Raw genomic sequence first — 15,110 nt, forward strand, 5'->3', positions numbered from 1 at the left:
GCTCCAGCAGACTCCCGTGACCCTGAGTTCGGGACTAAGCGGGTATGGAAAATGAATGAATGAATGAATGAATGTAAAGCACAGCACATATAAGAACAAAATCCAGCACATCGTACATTATGACCAAAATCAACCAGATCCACCGTGTTTTCTAATCCTGCCTGAACGATTCTACCTGCTGTAATTGACGCGGATCTCTCTCTCTCTCTCTCTCTCTCTCTCTCTCTCTCTCACACTCACTCTCTCTCTCTCCATGCGATCGACCCAAACTCCCTTCGCAATTGACCAGTAGATCGTGATGGACGTAATGGGCACCCCTGGCATAGATGCTTGTGTAACATGGACATTAATGTACAGGACAGGGGGCTCCATCCTATCACCTCTCCTCTCCTCACTCTCTCCCTAAGCTCTCAAAACTATCTCCAAACTAAACGCTATCTAGTCTCAAACACTCCAAACTATAAACACGATCCAAAATCTCGTAATCCAAACTCTCTCCAAATCTCAGTTGACTGCAACTCTCCTACAATAACCCCCATTTTGAATGGAGCCTGAGGGGTCTATATAAACCGTTAAAATATGAATTGCAGATATATATACATATATATATATATATATATATATATATATATATACATATATATATATATATATACATATATATATATATATATACATATATACATATATATATATATACATATATATATATATATATATATGTATATATATATATATATATATGTATATATATATATATATATATACATATATACATATATATATATATATACATATATATATACATATATATATATATGTATACATATATATATATATGTATCCACTGAGACTTACCGTCTGTAATGTGTCTTCCACAGGTCCGGTACGGGTCATGGACTACGAGGAGTACGACGACGAGTACTTGCTCTTCCAGCAGCTTCTCAACGACACCGCCAACACCTCTGAGCCGGGTTAAGTGGTCAGCGACCCGGTCCAGCTGTGTCCCAGGACCGGCGTCAACCACTTTGGCGCCAGGATCATCCCAGTCTTCTACTACGTCAACTTCCTGCTCAGCTACCTCGGCAACGGCTTGGTGCTCTTTGTCATCTACAAGTACGAGAAGCTCAACACCGCCACCAACGTCTTCCTCCTGAACCTGGTCCTGTCCAATGTCCTCTTCACCTCCAGCCTCCCCTTCTGGGCCACCTACCACCTCTCGGAGTGGATCTTCGGCGAGGCGCTGTGCAAGCTGGTCAGCGGCGCCTACTCTGTTGGCTTCTGCTACCTGACCGTGGTGCACGCGGTCCCGGCCGCCAAGAGCAGGAGGAGGGCGAACGCCGTGGCGGGAACGCTGACGGTCTGGCTGGTCAGCGTGGCGGCCAGCGCCAAGGAGTTTGTCCTGCAGACGGTGTGGGAGAGTCCGTTCGACGGGCTGATGTGCGAGGAGGCCGGGTACCCCGAGAGCACCGTGCTACCAGCAGTTCCTGCTCTTCTTCCTGCTCCCGCTCTTCATGGTGATGTACTGCTACACCGGCATCACCGTCCGCGTCCTGTCCACTCGGCTGAAGAACAAGTGCCGCACCGTCAAGCTCATCTTTGTCACCGTTTTCACCTTTTTCCTCTGCTGGACGTCCTACAACGTGATAGTCTTCCTGCGCGCCCTCGAGCTCTCCGGCCCCAGCCGGGGGGGGGGGCGGCTCATCGTGTGCCGCCTCGGAGGCCACGGACTATGCGCTGTACGTGACGCAGAACGTGGCCTACGTGTACTGTTGCGTCAGTCCCGTGTTTTACACGTTTGTGGGCAAGAAGTTCCAGAGCCACTTGAGAAAGCTGCTGGCCAGGAAGCTGCCGTGCCTCCACAAGCACATGAGCCTCAGCAGCCAGAGCAGCAGGACCACGTCCCAGAGGACCGCACACTCTGTCTACTAGTGCCCGTCTCACACACACACACACACACACACACACACACACACACACACACACACAGAGCCAGTTGTTCCCACCTAGACAGTAAGCGCTGTATATCTAGAAAAACATACTAGCAGTTCATGGACTAAGTCTCAATCCAGGGTCTGCATCCTTGGAAGGAAGCCTCCATTGTCTGAAGGAAGCGTCCTCCGTCCGAAGGAAGCGTCCTCCGTCCGAAGGAAGCGTCCTCCGTCCGAAGGATGCGTCCTCCGTCTGAATGAAGCGTCCTCCGTCTGAAGGAAGCGTCCTCCCAAGGACCCGGCCCAGAAGGACCGACCCAAACCCCGCCTCCCCGGTAACCTCACGGGACGGTCTAGCCTTGGGCGTACTTCCTGTTTGCGTCACCGCCGTTCCCTCCTGCTGGCCAACCCCGGAGTGTGGTTTTCATAGCATCAAGCTCACCATTGGTTGGTTGGATGTTCAAATCAGTAAAAACCCTGCGTTAAAAACTGAAGATTTGATGTGAAATTTCAATACTTAAATTTATACGCGGTGTCTTTGCGCTAATGGCGCTAATTTCAGCTGACTTCCCAGGATCCCAGGATGCTTTGCAGCAGCAGCACGCAAAGCATCCTGGGATACAGAAGGAGGTGAAGGATAGTAGTGGTGTAGCCTTGGTGCTAACAGTAGGGAGCATTTGGAGCGTCGTTCTGACTATTGGGAATTGGGAGGAGCCTTCAGCGCAGTGCGGTGACGCAACTTCCTTTCAAATTGCAGCCTTCCAAGGATGCAGCGCCTGAACTGAGCCACAGCCATGGATTGCTGGTGACGTACGGGGTCACGTGACCCGTTCACTGACCAGTGAACATGGCGCGGGGATGTGTGTGAAAAGTACACAATTATTCTTTGGGTTTTGAACTCAACGGTTTGTTGTGTTGTGTAAACCTTGTCAGCAGTGAGTTGTATCAACTATTATCAACTACTACAAATAGATCAATAAATACACACATTTTATGGACTGAAATGTGTTTTTCTGATGTGGGCTGTTTGTCCTGGTGTGTTTCCAGAGGAAGTCCTAGATCCTTGTGGCTGTAGGGGGAGTAGGAGGCTCAACGTTGGCCTTGACAAAGGACAGTGGTGACCTTGTCACTGCTGAGCTCCACTCAGTTTGTTCAAACACTGGGTTTGTTTTTACCTAACCCTGATGGAGCCTTGCTATGAGTGGAACTGTGACACACGAGAAGGCTTTACTAGACAGAGGGGGTGGGGGGTAGCGGAGCAGCAGCAGATGGATGCAGTGTTTTGGTGAGCCACCTCATAGGAGGAGACAATGTATCCTGGGATATCATGAAGAAAACGTGTTGCTGTAATGTCAATGGAACCAAGTCAGTGTCTGTGAAGCCCCACCAGGGTGTTGAGCTACGAGAACAGGGGTGACATGACAGACCTGCATCGAGTCGGCGGGCCACCGAAGTTATGTTGACGGGGGGGGGGGCAACTCCATTGGGACAGACCTCTACATCGCGGTCGAACGTGATATATGGATAGATGGAGGTCAAAACGCTATTTCGCCGGTGATAGATAGTGTGTGTTGAATACATACATTCGTCACTGTATTTTGATTTACCTTGTATGTATATCTATACTGTTGGAATCATATATTTAGTTTAGATGTTAGTGTTGAATAATATAATTAGTTTAGATGTTTGTTTATAATAACATGATTATTAATATAAAGCTGTTTAATCATTTGGCTGACCTACTCATAGAGAAAAGGCATTGTTGCAGGAGTCACACAAAGAGCTCAAGAAGGAACAAAGGGAAGAACATCCCTCACTAACTGGTGACCCTGGGGGAGCAGAGGGTGACCCTGGAGACCAGAGGGTGACCCTGGGGGACCAGTGGGTGACCAGAGGGTGACCCTGGGGGACCGGATCACCCTGGGGGAGCAGAGGGTGACCATGGGGGACCAGAGGATGGACAGAGAGCTAACTGACTTTGCGACCACCATAAGACTTTATAACCCGGTCATTTACAGGGGGGAGAACTCATGATCCATCGGAGGCACGGGGGGGAGGAGCCTGTGACCTCAGGCATGTTGTGCACTGTATTACTTCAACAGGTCACGCTGGAACCAATGATGGATCATTTGGCTCCCTGCCAAATAAGGACTTGTTTCCTGTTGCACTCAGTAATCAGAGACTTGGATCAAAGGCTGCCCCAACATCCAATGAGGCTTGGGTCTGGAGACCAGGCAGCCAGTCAGAAGAGGACAACACCTGGGAGTGTTTGCATGTTTTCTTTCTGTATAAAAGGACTGGGTCAAGGGACAGAGAGCAGTCAGACTTCATGCCCTGACAATACTTTGGTGTTGCTAGGGTTCTGAACTGGGCCCAGAGCTCTGTATAGTTGTACCCTCAATTGATTTCTTTACTAAAGACATATTTAAATTGGCATTCTTCTCCTGTGACTCTTCATTCAACCAACACGCGGATCAGCAGCACGGCACAAGGAAATCTGATCCAACAATACATAGAGAGAGAGAGAGAGAGAGAGAGAGAGAGAGAGAGAGAGAGAGAGAGAGAGAGAGAGAGAGAGAGAATTTTGTGTATACAACATTAATACAAACAAAGTACCGTAAATACAACAGGGATTGACAGAAAAAAAAAAGATAACCTTAATCAACCGATGTAGTTTGGCCTAATAGAGTTGCCGTATGTGATGTCATTGGCAGTCGCCCACCGGACAGAGGCGACTGCCAATGACGTCACATACGGCAACTCTATTAGGACGGGGTTTGCCCATGTCTGTACTAGAACCACCCAGAACCACCAGGGTGTTTAGCTCTTAGAACACCCTAGAAGCTCCAAGAACCATCCAGAACCACCCAGAACCACCAGGGTGTTTAGCTCTTAGAACCCCCTAGAACAATCCAGAACCACCAGGGTGTTTAGCTCTTAGAACCCCCGAGAACAATCCAGAACCACCAGGGTGTTGAGCGCTTTATTGCAATGACTCTGCAAACACTGAGACACCTGAGTCAAATGATACAAGTGTTGGTGAAGATGCCACATTTCACAGCACATTGAAGCTACTAACATAGATCTACATACACATTAATCTACCTGAACATGCAAACACAAGCAGGTGGAGATTTAAAGATACTGCTCAAGAAAAAAGGTGCATTAAACATTGATGGACTTATATGGGTACGCATACAAATATATATTTATTAGTGCTGGGACTCTATTAAAGAAAATAATCTAATTAATTATGGTCTTTGTAATTGGTCAAACCTCTGACCTTTGACCTCTATCAGTCATGGTTGACCTCCAGTGCTCACGCAGTGCTTCACTGGAAGGCCAAGAACAATCCAAGAGTCCATATGTGGCACTGCAAGGTCCACCAGTGGCTTCTGGGACGTCTCTCCCAGTAACCACAGCAACGTGTAGGGAGAAGCAGTCTGCCAGCCACCAGGCTCCACTGGGGTCAAAGGTCGTGACACGCAGTTCTGTCAGCCACCACTAGATGGAGCTCTCCTCTTCACTCTCCTCCTCATCCTCCCTCAATACCTCTCCCACCTGCAGCAGAAATAAAGTCTCTTGAAAAGTATTTTTCACCTCGAAAATGAAGATGTTATAGAAGTCTGAAGTGAGAGCAGAGCAGTGTGTTGTTGATGTGTGGAACCTTCATGCTGAGATGTTCCAGCCGTGGATGATGAGAGCAGAAGCAGTGGTTGTGTTGCTGCTGCCTTCACTGAGCAGCTGCTCCAAGTCCTGCTTCTTCCACTGAGGATTCAGCTCCACCAGTGGCTTCTGGGACGTCTCTCCCAGTAACCACAGCAGCTTGTAGGGAGAAGCAGTCCGCCAGCCACCAGGCTCCACTGGGGTCAAAGATCGCTCCTCTTCACTCTCCTCCTCATCCTCCCTCAATACCTCTCCCACCTGCAGAGAGAAGAAGAGACAGCAGGAGTCAGGACTCACAGTCCTTGAACGCATCATCACACAGACGTTGACTGTTGATGGAGATGATGGAGTGACTGGTGAGAAGAAGCAGACTCTCAGTCACATGTCAAGTGTGGAACATATGAAGGTCATGTGACCATGGAGTGTTGGACTGATACTGAGGCCTGATGAAGATGAACTGATCAATAATTGAGGGGTGAACTGAGAGAAGAAGCAGTTTGGCAGCAGATGTTGGATGAATGAGGAGCAGCTGGACGACACCATCCTCCTCTCACACTGTGACTGGGAACACTGGACCTCTGCTGTGGGATCAACTGGCTTTGGTGCTGGAACCATCATCCACTGCTTCCAAACCAGTACTGACCTCACAGTCTGCAGTTGATAGTCTCTGCTGTGGACAAGATCCATCAGTGGCTTCACTGATGAAGCCTTCAGGTTGTTCAACCTCAGGTCCAGCTCTCTGAGGTGGGAGGGGTTGGACTTCAGAGCTGAGAGCAGCCAATCACAACTGACCTCTGACAAACTGCAGTCAATCAACCTGAATAGAGAATAAATGATGGAGAGTTTATAATGATGGAGAGTTTTTCCAGGGTGTCATCACTCTGAAAATCAAAGTGAAATGTCGACTTCAGAATCTGACACTACAGAAAATGTCACCTTGAAATTAAATCCTCAGTCCAAAACTAATGTGTGTTGAAATGATGTTTGGTCACATGACCACTGATGAACAGAATGAAGTTTTCATATTTCTGGATGTCATTTTGATATGAATCAACCTTCAGTTCAATGTTTATTCAACATGTGTGATGAAGTGTGTTTGGTGCTGAAACCATCATCCACTGGTTCCAAACCAGTACTGACCTCAGAACCTCCAGTTTACAGTCTGGACTCTGCAGAAAACCACTCAGCTCCTTCACTGTTGAATCCTGCAGCTGGTTGTCACTCAGGTCCAGGTGTCTGAGGTGGGAGGGGTTGGACTTCAGAGCTGAGAGCAGCCAATCACAGCTGAGCTCTGACAACCTGCACCTCTCCAGCCTGAATGTAGAATAAATGATGGAGAGTTTATAATGATGGAGAGTTTTTCCAGGGTGTCATCACTCTGAAAATCAAAGTGAAATGTCGACTTCAGAATCTGACTCTACAGAATAAAATGGGAGAGGGAGGGTGAGCGAACGAGTGCTGCACTGTGGAGTCCATTACTGGCTCTTGATGATGTTGCTGTCTGGGCCCCCTTGCACCAAAGTAGGATTGCGTCATCCAAGATGAGTCACTAAGCCTTCAGCGTTCAACCAATCCACAACACGTGTGTCCAGGCTTCATGGGTCGCACTAAAAGCCATCCAGGATGAGAAGACACGGATTCATCACGCCAGGTGAAAGCTATCCTGGATCAGTGCGCCATGCACGCGGCTTCCTTCCATAGACCCCGGTTATGGAGCTGGGATTAACGGATTGGCCATCTTTGACCTCCTCATAAGCCTCCATGAGGATTTGCGCCTGGGACGGGGATTCAGACTCTCGAACTTTCTTTTTTTTTGTAATTTATTGTTTATTTGGAGAAGCAAGTGTACAGACATTTCTCTTGCGTACAATATAAAGTCCACATCAAGTGTGGATATGAAAATATAATTGCTAATAATACTCCATTCCTTTTAACATAAAAAAGAAAGAAAAAAAAAACTAACAAAAAAAAAAACACAGTAAAATGTGTATCATCTCATGAACCAGTCTAGCAGTGTGTATCATGACAATGATTTTACAGAGCAGTCAAATTCAGTTTACAGAAATTACAGCTTTTATATATTCCGTCCATTTTGTCCATATCCTGAAAAAGGAGTCTCTTTGACCTTTAAGACAGAATGACAATTTCTCTAGAATGTAAATATTCTGAACAATATCAATCCATTCATCAATTGTAGGTGCTTCAGTCCTCAACCATTTTCTCGTGATAGTTTTTTTGCTTGCTGCCAGAAGCATTGCCATGAGTTTTTTTATCTGACAAATTCCAGTTATCCCATGAGATGTCTCCTAAGTACAGGACTTCACATTTACAAGGAATTTTCTCAACAAAAATGTTATTTAAGTGCATGCACAGTTGATCCCAGAATGGTTTGATCACCGGACAACCCCAGAAGATATGGTAATGATTTGCCTTGTCTGTCTTACATTGTCTCCAGCAGGTAGCACTGTTGCTGTGATGTTTTTTCTGGGCAGGGGTTACAAAAAACCGAACAATGTTCTTCCAACAGAATTCCCTCCATGAATTGGAGCTTGAGGTCGTCCATTGAAATTTGTGAATCTTTTCCCAGCTTTCAACTGAAATAATTAAATTTCCTTCTTTTTGCCATTTATTCCTTATGTAGTCTGTGTCAACTTGTTTGTACAGCTGAATACCATTGTATAACTTGGAGACAACTTTAGTACAGGAACCTGATTTCAACAATGACAAAAGCACTTCTAAGAATCCTGGTCCAGCTGTTTCCCAAGTTTCTTGTAGATTATGATTATAGTAAGACCTAACCTGCAGATATCTGAAGAAGTCATCCTTCTCCAACCCATTTGACCTTTGAAGTTCTTCAAAACTCTGAAACACCCCCCTCTTGATAAATGTAATAGGTGGTTAATCCTTTTGAGATCCATCCCTTGAATCTCCCGTCATTCTTGTTTGGTTTAAAAGCCGAGTCAAAAGCGCACCACTTGAACATTTTGATCTGGTTACCTAAATGGCAAATTTTCACTATTCTTCTCCAAGAGTTTAGCATTGTGTATAACATCGAGTCATGCGGTATCATCAAATCATCTTGTAGTTCTTTGTCCATCAACATCGATAAGAGAGGTACACCTTCCACTGAGGAACTCTCTATGTCTTTCCATCCTGCATTGTATTGTGGACAGAATAGTTAGATTAATGGTTTCAGTTGAGCTGCAAGATAATATTCCTGTAGGTTGGGAAGACCCAACCCCCCTTTCTCTTTCTTCAACTGCAGTGTTCTGTACCTTATTCTGGCCTTTTTCCCTTGCCAGATATATTGTGATATTAATCTGTCCCACTCTGTAAATTGTTTCTCTGGAATCAAGATAGGTAAGCACTGAAATAGATATAACAAGCGTGGACTGACTCAACTCTGGAGTGTAAATTGAAAAAAGGGATCACATTCCATCTCTGTATGTCTATTTTTAGTCTTGATGGTAGGGGGCCATAGTTGGCATCGAAAGTCCTGGAAAATTCTTTTGTTAGAAAACCCCCCAAATATTTTATGGAATCTGCCTCCCAATTCCATCTATACAAACTCTTAATTTTGTTTGGAGGGACATAATTCAGTGTTAAAACCTGAGTCTTGTTGATATTAATCTTGTAACCCGACAATGAACCATATTCCGCAATCATCTCCATTAATATGGGTATAGTTTTAGTTGGATTTGTTATAGTTAGTATTAAATCATCAGCGAACAGGGATAGCTTTTGTTCACCAGAGGCCATCGCAACTCCTGTTATGTCAGGCCTCTGCCTTATCCATTGGCTCAAAGGCTCTATAAAAAGGGCGAAGAGGAGAGGTGAAATACAACACCCCTGCCTCGTACCTCTTTCCAAAATAAATGATTCCGATAGATCTCCGTTAATTTTTATCTTAGCTGATGGTTTCTCGTACAATGCCGCCAATACATCAATTAAGGACTGGTGGAATCCAAATTTATGCAACACTTTATACAGAAATGACCATCTGACCGAGTCAAATGCCTTTTCTGCGTCCAAACTCAGCATTGCAGTTTCTATTTTGTTTTGTTCTACGTGATTCAAGATGTGAAATGTTTTTCTGGTGTTGTCCTGAGTCATTCTGTGTTTGATAAAACCCGTCTGGTCCTTATGTATTATGTCGGGTAAAATCTTTTCAAGCCTCTGTGAAAATATGGCAGTAAATAATTTATAATCAATATTTAACACACTCACTGGACGGTAGTTACCACAATCCAATTTATCCTTCCCCTCCTTAGGAATTACTGATATTATTGCGTCTCTCCATGAAGGAGGGATTATTTTCTCTTTCAAAACGCAGTTAAACGCTCTCAATAAAGTAGGGATTAACTGATCTTGCATTTCTTTATACCACTCGGAGGTAAAACCATCCATTCCTGGGGATTTTCCTCCTTTTAACTTTCCAATAACTGCTCGTAGTTCTTCGTCGGTTATCTCCGATATTAATTTTTTATTTTGTTCACTCGTGACTGTAGGGAGAGTCAGGTGGGAAAGAAAGATGTCTATCTGATGATCGTTGTTTAATTTGGGTTGGGAATATAAGGTCTGATAAAAGTTTTTAAAACATTTATGAATATTTCCCAGTCCTGTCTCAACACCATTTGTATTTGTGTTTCGTATTTTATAAATAGTTCTATCTGACTGTTGTTTTCGTAATTTAAATGCTAAGAGTTTGAGCGATTTCTCCCCACCTTCATAATATTTTTGTCTTGTAAGGAGAAGTTTCTTTTGTATCTCTAGTGTGTTTAACTCATCCAATTCTCTTTTCACTTCCTTGATTTTAATATTTGTTACCTCCCGGAAGGTTTTAGAATGCTCCTGTTGGAGTTTCCTTAACTCCTCCTCCAGTTTGTATTGTTTTTGTAATCTCATTTTCTTTTCGTTTGAGGAGATCGCTATTATTTTACCCCTGATCACCGACTTTAACGCGTCCCAGAGTATAATTGGCCCCACCTCTTCATTGTCGTTTTCATCCAAGTATCTTTTAATTTCATCTTTCAAATTATTTTTAATAATTTTATTTTTCAGCAAGTTTGTGTTAAACCTCCAGAGAGTGAATCTGTTTTTCTTAGTCAGAAAAAAAGACATATAAATTGGACTGTGGTCCGAGTTAGGGCTCTGGCCGATTTCACATTTTTCTATCCTATGAATATCATCTTTGAGCATGAAAAAATAATCTATGCGTGAGTATACTTTGTATGGAGGGGAGTAATGCGTGTAATCCCGACGACATGGATTTTTAACTCTCCATACATCCACCAATCCAGTTTCTTCTAACATGTTTCTGATTCTTTTACTGATAGTTTGTGTATTAGATTTTCCATCAGACGAATCCAAATTCGGGTTTAATCTAACATTAAAGTCCCCGGCATATATCAATACCCCTTGACTTTTTGTTACTGTCATTTCAAATATGTGTCTATAGAAGGTCCAGTCGCTACCAGGTGGAGCATAAACATTAATAAGAGTTATCAGGACGCCATCAATTTTCCCTGTAGTCAAAACAAATCTGCCTTCCTTGTCTTTATGTTCTGCAATATGTTCATAGTGCAGGGTACTTGATATTAAAGTTGCCACCCCTCTTCGCCTCCCCGAAGCATGGGAAGAAAAATACACATATTTATATCCCATCTTATTCAACTTGGCATGTTCGGAATCGTCTAGGTGGGTTTCCTGCAGAAAAGCTATTTGGACCTTTTCTTTCTTTAATTTAGATAAAATCTTCCATCTTTTTATCGGATTATGCATCCCATTTATATTGAATGAAACCACCTTCAGTTGTTTTCTTTCCATTTAAGTGATGTCTTCCATTTCACCAATCACATTGGAGAGCCCCCTCAAGCCCACTAGAACTAAAAGAACATGAACAGATAAAGCAAGAACATACATACTCACTGCACAATGAAAAAACAAAAAAACAAAAAACAAAACAAAACAAGCTCGGCTTCCAAACAGGGGTCCATAACCTAGACCCTGTTGAGCTTCTTGGTGACAGCCCGGAAGGGAATGTCCTCCCAAATCTATTGGTGAGGGCCCTTCAGGTGGCAGCAGCACAGTTCCGGATGGACCCTGACGAACCTTTTTGTGAAACTATCATCTTTAACTTAGCCTATGTAGAAATTTCTATCTGAGAAGTGTACCTCAAGAGGAAAAACATGGTATCCTTCAGTTCTCAAGGAGCTGGTGGTGATGTTCTCCTAAATGCCCGGAGCCTCTCTTTGTAGTTGACTTCTCTTGAAGAGCTGGAGGCGCCTTTCTCTCTTCTCCCTCCTGTCCTAGTCCAGGTCAGCCGCTCGATCTGCTCCTTCAGGGAATCAGGTGAACTCATGACTTTCACTTTGTAACCTCTTTTGACCATGTCCTCCGTAGCCTCCTCTATGTTGTCGTAGGTTCTGGGCCCTTCTTCATATCTCACTCGCAATCTCGCCGGAAAAAGGGTCTGGAACGAGACCCCGTTCTCCTTCAGAGCCCTACGAACCTCCGTATACTCTCGTCGTTTTCTGAGAATGACTGGTGGGTAGTCGTGGTCGAGATTTATTCGCTTTTCACGCCAAAAGAGTCCCTTTTGTTGCCAAGCCTTGCGCAGTACAGACTCTTTCATTTTGAAGCTCGAAAACCTCACAAGTATTGAACGTGGTGATACATTCTTCGGGGGTTGCGGTCCCAGCGCCCGATGTGCTCTTTCTATCCGCACGTCTGCCGCGTTCTCGACCAGACCGAGCCCCTCTTTCAGTAAGGTCTCCACAAATGTAGTCATCGACTCCGAGTCCTTCTCGGACCCCTCCGGAACACCGTAGATCCTGACATTTTCCCGACGAGATCGACTGTCTAGGTCCGTTAGCTTTTCTTCCAGCTTCACGTGTAACTTTAGCAGCCCGGTTAACACTTCCTCCGTGTTTAGAGTCCTCTCTTCATTTTTCTCCACCCGCTCCTCCACTTCGCTGATTCTTGCATTTGTTTTATTAATTTCCTCCTTGATAGACTTCAGTTGTTCGTTGTTTTCCTGACGGAAACCTCTCAGTTCTTCTAGTAACACTTCTAAGCTAGCCATCTCGTCCTCGCTTCTTCGTTAGCCCGTGGCTTCACGGAGTTAGCTGTAACTACTTCCTTTCTCTCGCCGATTGTTATATAGAAGCAGGGGCTTCGTTTGTCGTCTTACCCCCTCTGTACGTTTACCGTGGTATGTGGAAATTATATTACTCAACTGGATGGGGGTAGGTCTGTGATTTCTTCGGTTCTTTCGGGAGCCGTTCTATCGAGCTACCATCTCCATGAGTCTCCAGACTCTCGAACTTTCAAAGCTCGCGAGCTTGGAAGCCCAGACTCCCAGGTCATAGTCATGCGCACCAAGCATTCAGCATAAGGGATCTTCCCTTGGCCAAGCAGCCAGGGCGCATGATCAATTGGAGGCATAGTGACAGGACCGTCCACTGTCACAAAAACAAGCTCATGTTACTCTTTGATGTGTCTTCATCTTTCTATGGGATGTGTATTTTTATATAGGATGCATGGCAAAGTAGAAGTCATGTTAGAAATTATCCAATGATTGCAATATGATCTCAACTCATTTCTTTATCATGATTGAAATGAAATGATTCCAAAGCTTGAAATAATGACAGTGGCTGGAGATGATAACAATGTGCAGTGTTGAGTGGAAGAAGCACTGCCTTCCACTGGTGGTGACTGTTGACTGAGACAAGGATGAAATAGATCCTGGAACTCAGCCTGGTCTGGAGCAGCTCACTCCACACAATAAATCTCCATGGTAACTTCTAGCAGAACATATCTCACTTCCACCTATCCCACTGTTGTGCAACCACATCAAACATCAATTGATCCAGGATAACCAAGATATCCCGGCTTAATCCCTCATCCTAGTTTCCTGCAACAGGGCCCAGTCAAGTGAAAATCATGACAACAATAACAAGAGTGATAGAAGTTGTAGAGTGAAAAGGGTGAACTGACCTCAGAGTCTCCAGTTTACAGTCTGGACTCTGCAGAAAACCACTCAGCACCTTCACTCCTGAATCCTGCAGCTGGTTGAGACTCAGGTCCAGGTGTCTGAGGTGGGAGGGGTTGGACTTCAGAGCTGAGAGCAGCCAATCACAGCTGAGCTCTGACAACCTGCAGCTCTCCAACCTGAATGTAGAATAAATGATGGAGAGTTTTTCCAGGGTGTCATCACTCTGAACATCAAAGTGAAATGTGGACTTCAGAATCTGACACGACAGAAACAGAGAGGGAGGGAGAGAGGGTGAGTGAGTGAGCGCTGCAATCTGAAATCTGACCACTAGATTGCAGTATTTTACACACTGGACCTTTAAACCCAGTTTCACTCATTTCAAACACAAACCAGTGACTTCAAATTGAATTTCCAACAGCAGTGAAGTGAAAATCATGACAACAATAACAAGAGTGACAGAAGTTGTAGAGTGAAGAGGGTGAACTGACCTCAGAGTCTCCAGTTTACAGTCTGGACTCTGCAGAAAACCACTCAGCTCCTTCACTGTTGAATCCTGGAGCTGGTTCTGACTCAGGTCCAGGAGTCTGAGGTGGGAGGGGTTGGACTTCAGAGCTGAGAGCAGCCAATCACAGCTGAGCTCTGACAAACTGCACCTCTCCAACCTGAATAAAGAATGAATATTTGATTCCTTCCATGGTGTAAATGTCATATTCAGAGTCATTCCTCCCTGTTGATGATCCAGATGTGCGGCTGTTGGGATCACTGAGTCATTCCCTCAAAGGAGTCATTGTGCCAGTGTGTTGTCAACACAATAACAACAGCAGTGTGTCAGTCAGTGTGCAGCCAATCAGCAGTGAAGATGGAAAATAATCAGTGAGTCCTTTGTGTGCTTGTGGCTGTTTTCAGTCATCAGAGACTCGTTACAAGTCAAACACATTCAAAGGACAAGATGAAGAAATACTGCTGCACTATTAATCTGCCTTCACAGGATCTTCTGCTCAGTCATGTGACCTTCATCACCAATCAACAACTTCCATTGAGCTCTCAAGTGACTGGAGACATTTTCCACACTTTCTTCCACCATCCAAAGTCTTTTCTGGCTGCAGATTGTTGACATGAAAATATCAACAACATCCACTTTGTCTAGATGAGTCTTTAATATCTGCTTCAAAGTCTTCACACTGAGCAGCGTTACACACCAGTTGTCATCTGCTGACACACACTGTCCACCAGTAGAAAGCAGGAACTGACCTGAGAACTTCCAGTCTGCAGTTTGGACTCTGCAGTCCAGCACAGAGCAGCTTCACTCCAGGATCCTTCAGGATTGTCCAGCTCAGGTCCAGCAGTGTGAGGTTGGAGGGGCTGGACTGCAGAGCTGAAGACACCACTGCACAGTGAAGATCTGAGAGTTGAACACTGAATGAAGGAGAGCAGAATGAGAAGTTGCTGCTTCCATCATCATCATCATCATCATCATCATCATCATCATCATCATCATTACCATCATCATAATCTTC

At 44.7% G+C, this 15,110-nt stretch overlaps 1 protein-coding gene across 1 annotated transcript in view; it reads right to left on the reverse strand.

The window, feature by feature from the left end:
* Window positions 1–15,110, reverse strand: part of LOC142888020 (NLR family CARD domain-containing protein 3-like) — a 175,434-nt gene that overhangs the window by 156,525 nt on the left and 3,799 nt on the right. The gene's annotated exons all lie outside the window — the stretch shown is intronic.

This window comes from Nelusetta ayraudi, unplaced genomic scaffold (genome assembly GCF_046127955.1).
Source record: "Nelusetta ayraudi isolate G7.1 ecotype Tasmania unplaced genomic scaffold, CSIRO-AGI_Nayr_v1 ptg000018l, whole genome shotgun sequence".
Lineage (NCBI taxonomy): Eukaryota > Metazoa > Chordata > Actinopteri > Tetraodontiformes > Monacanthidae > Nelusetta > Nelusetta ayraudi.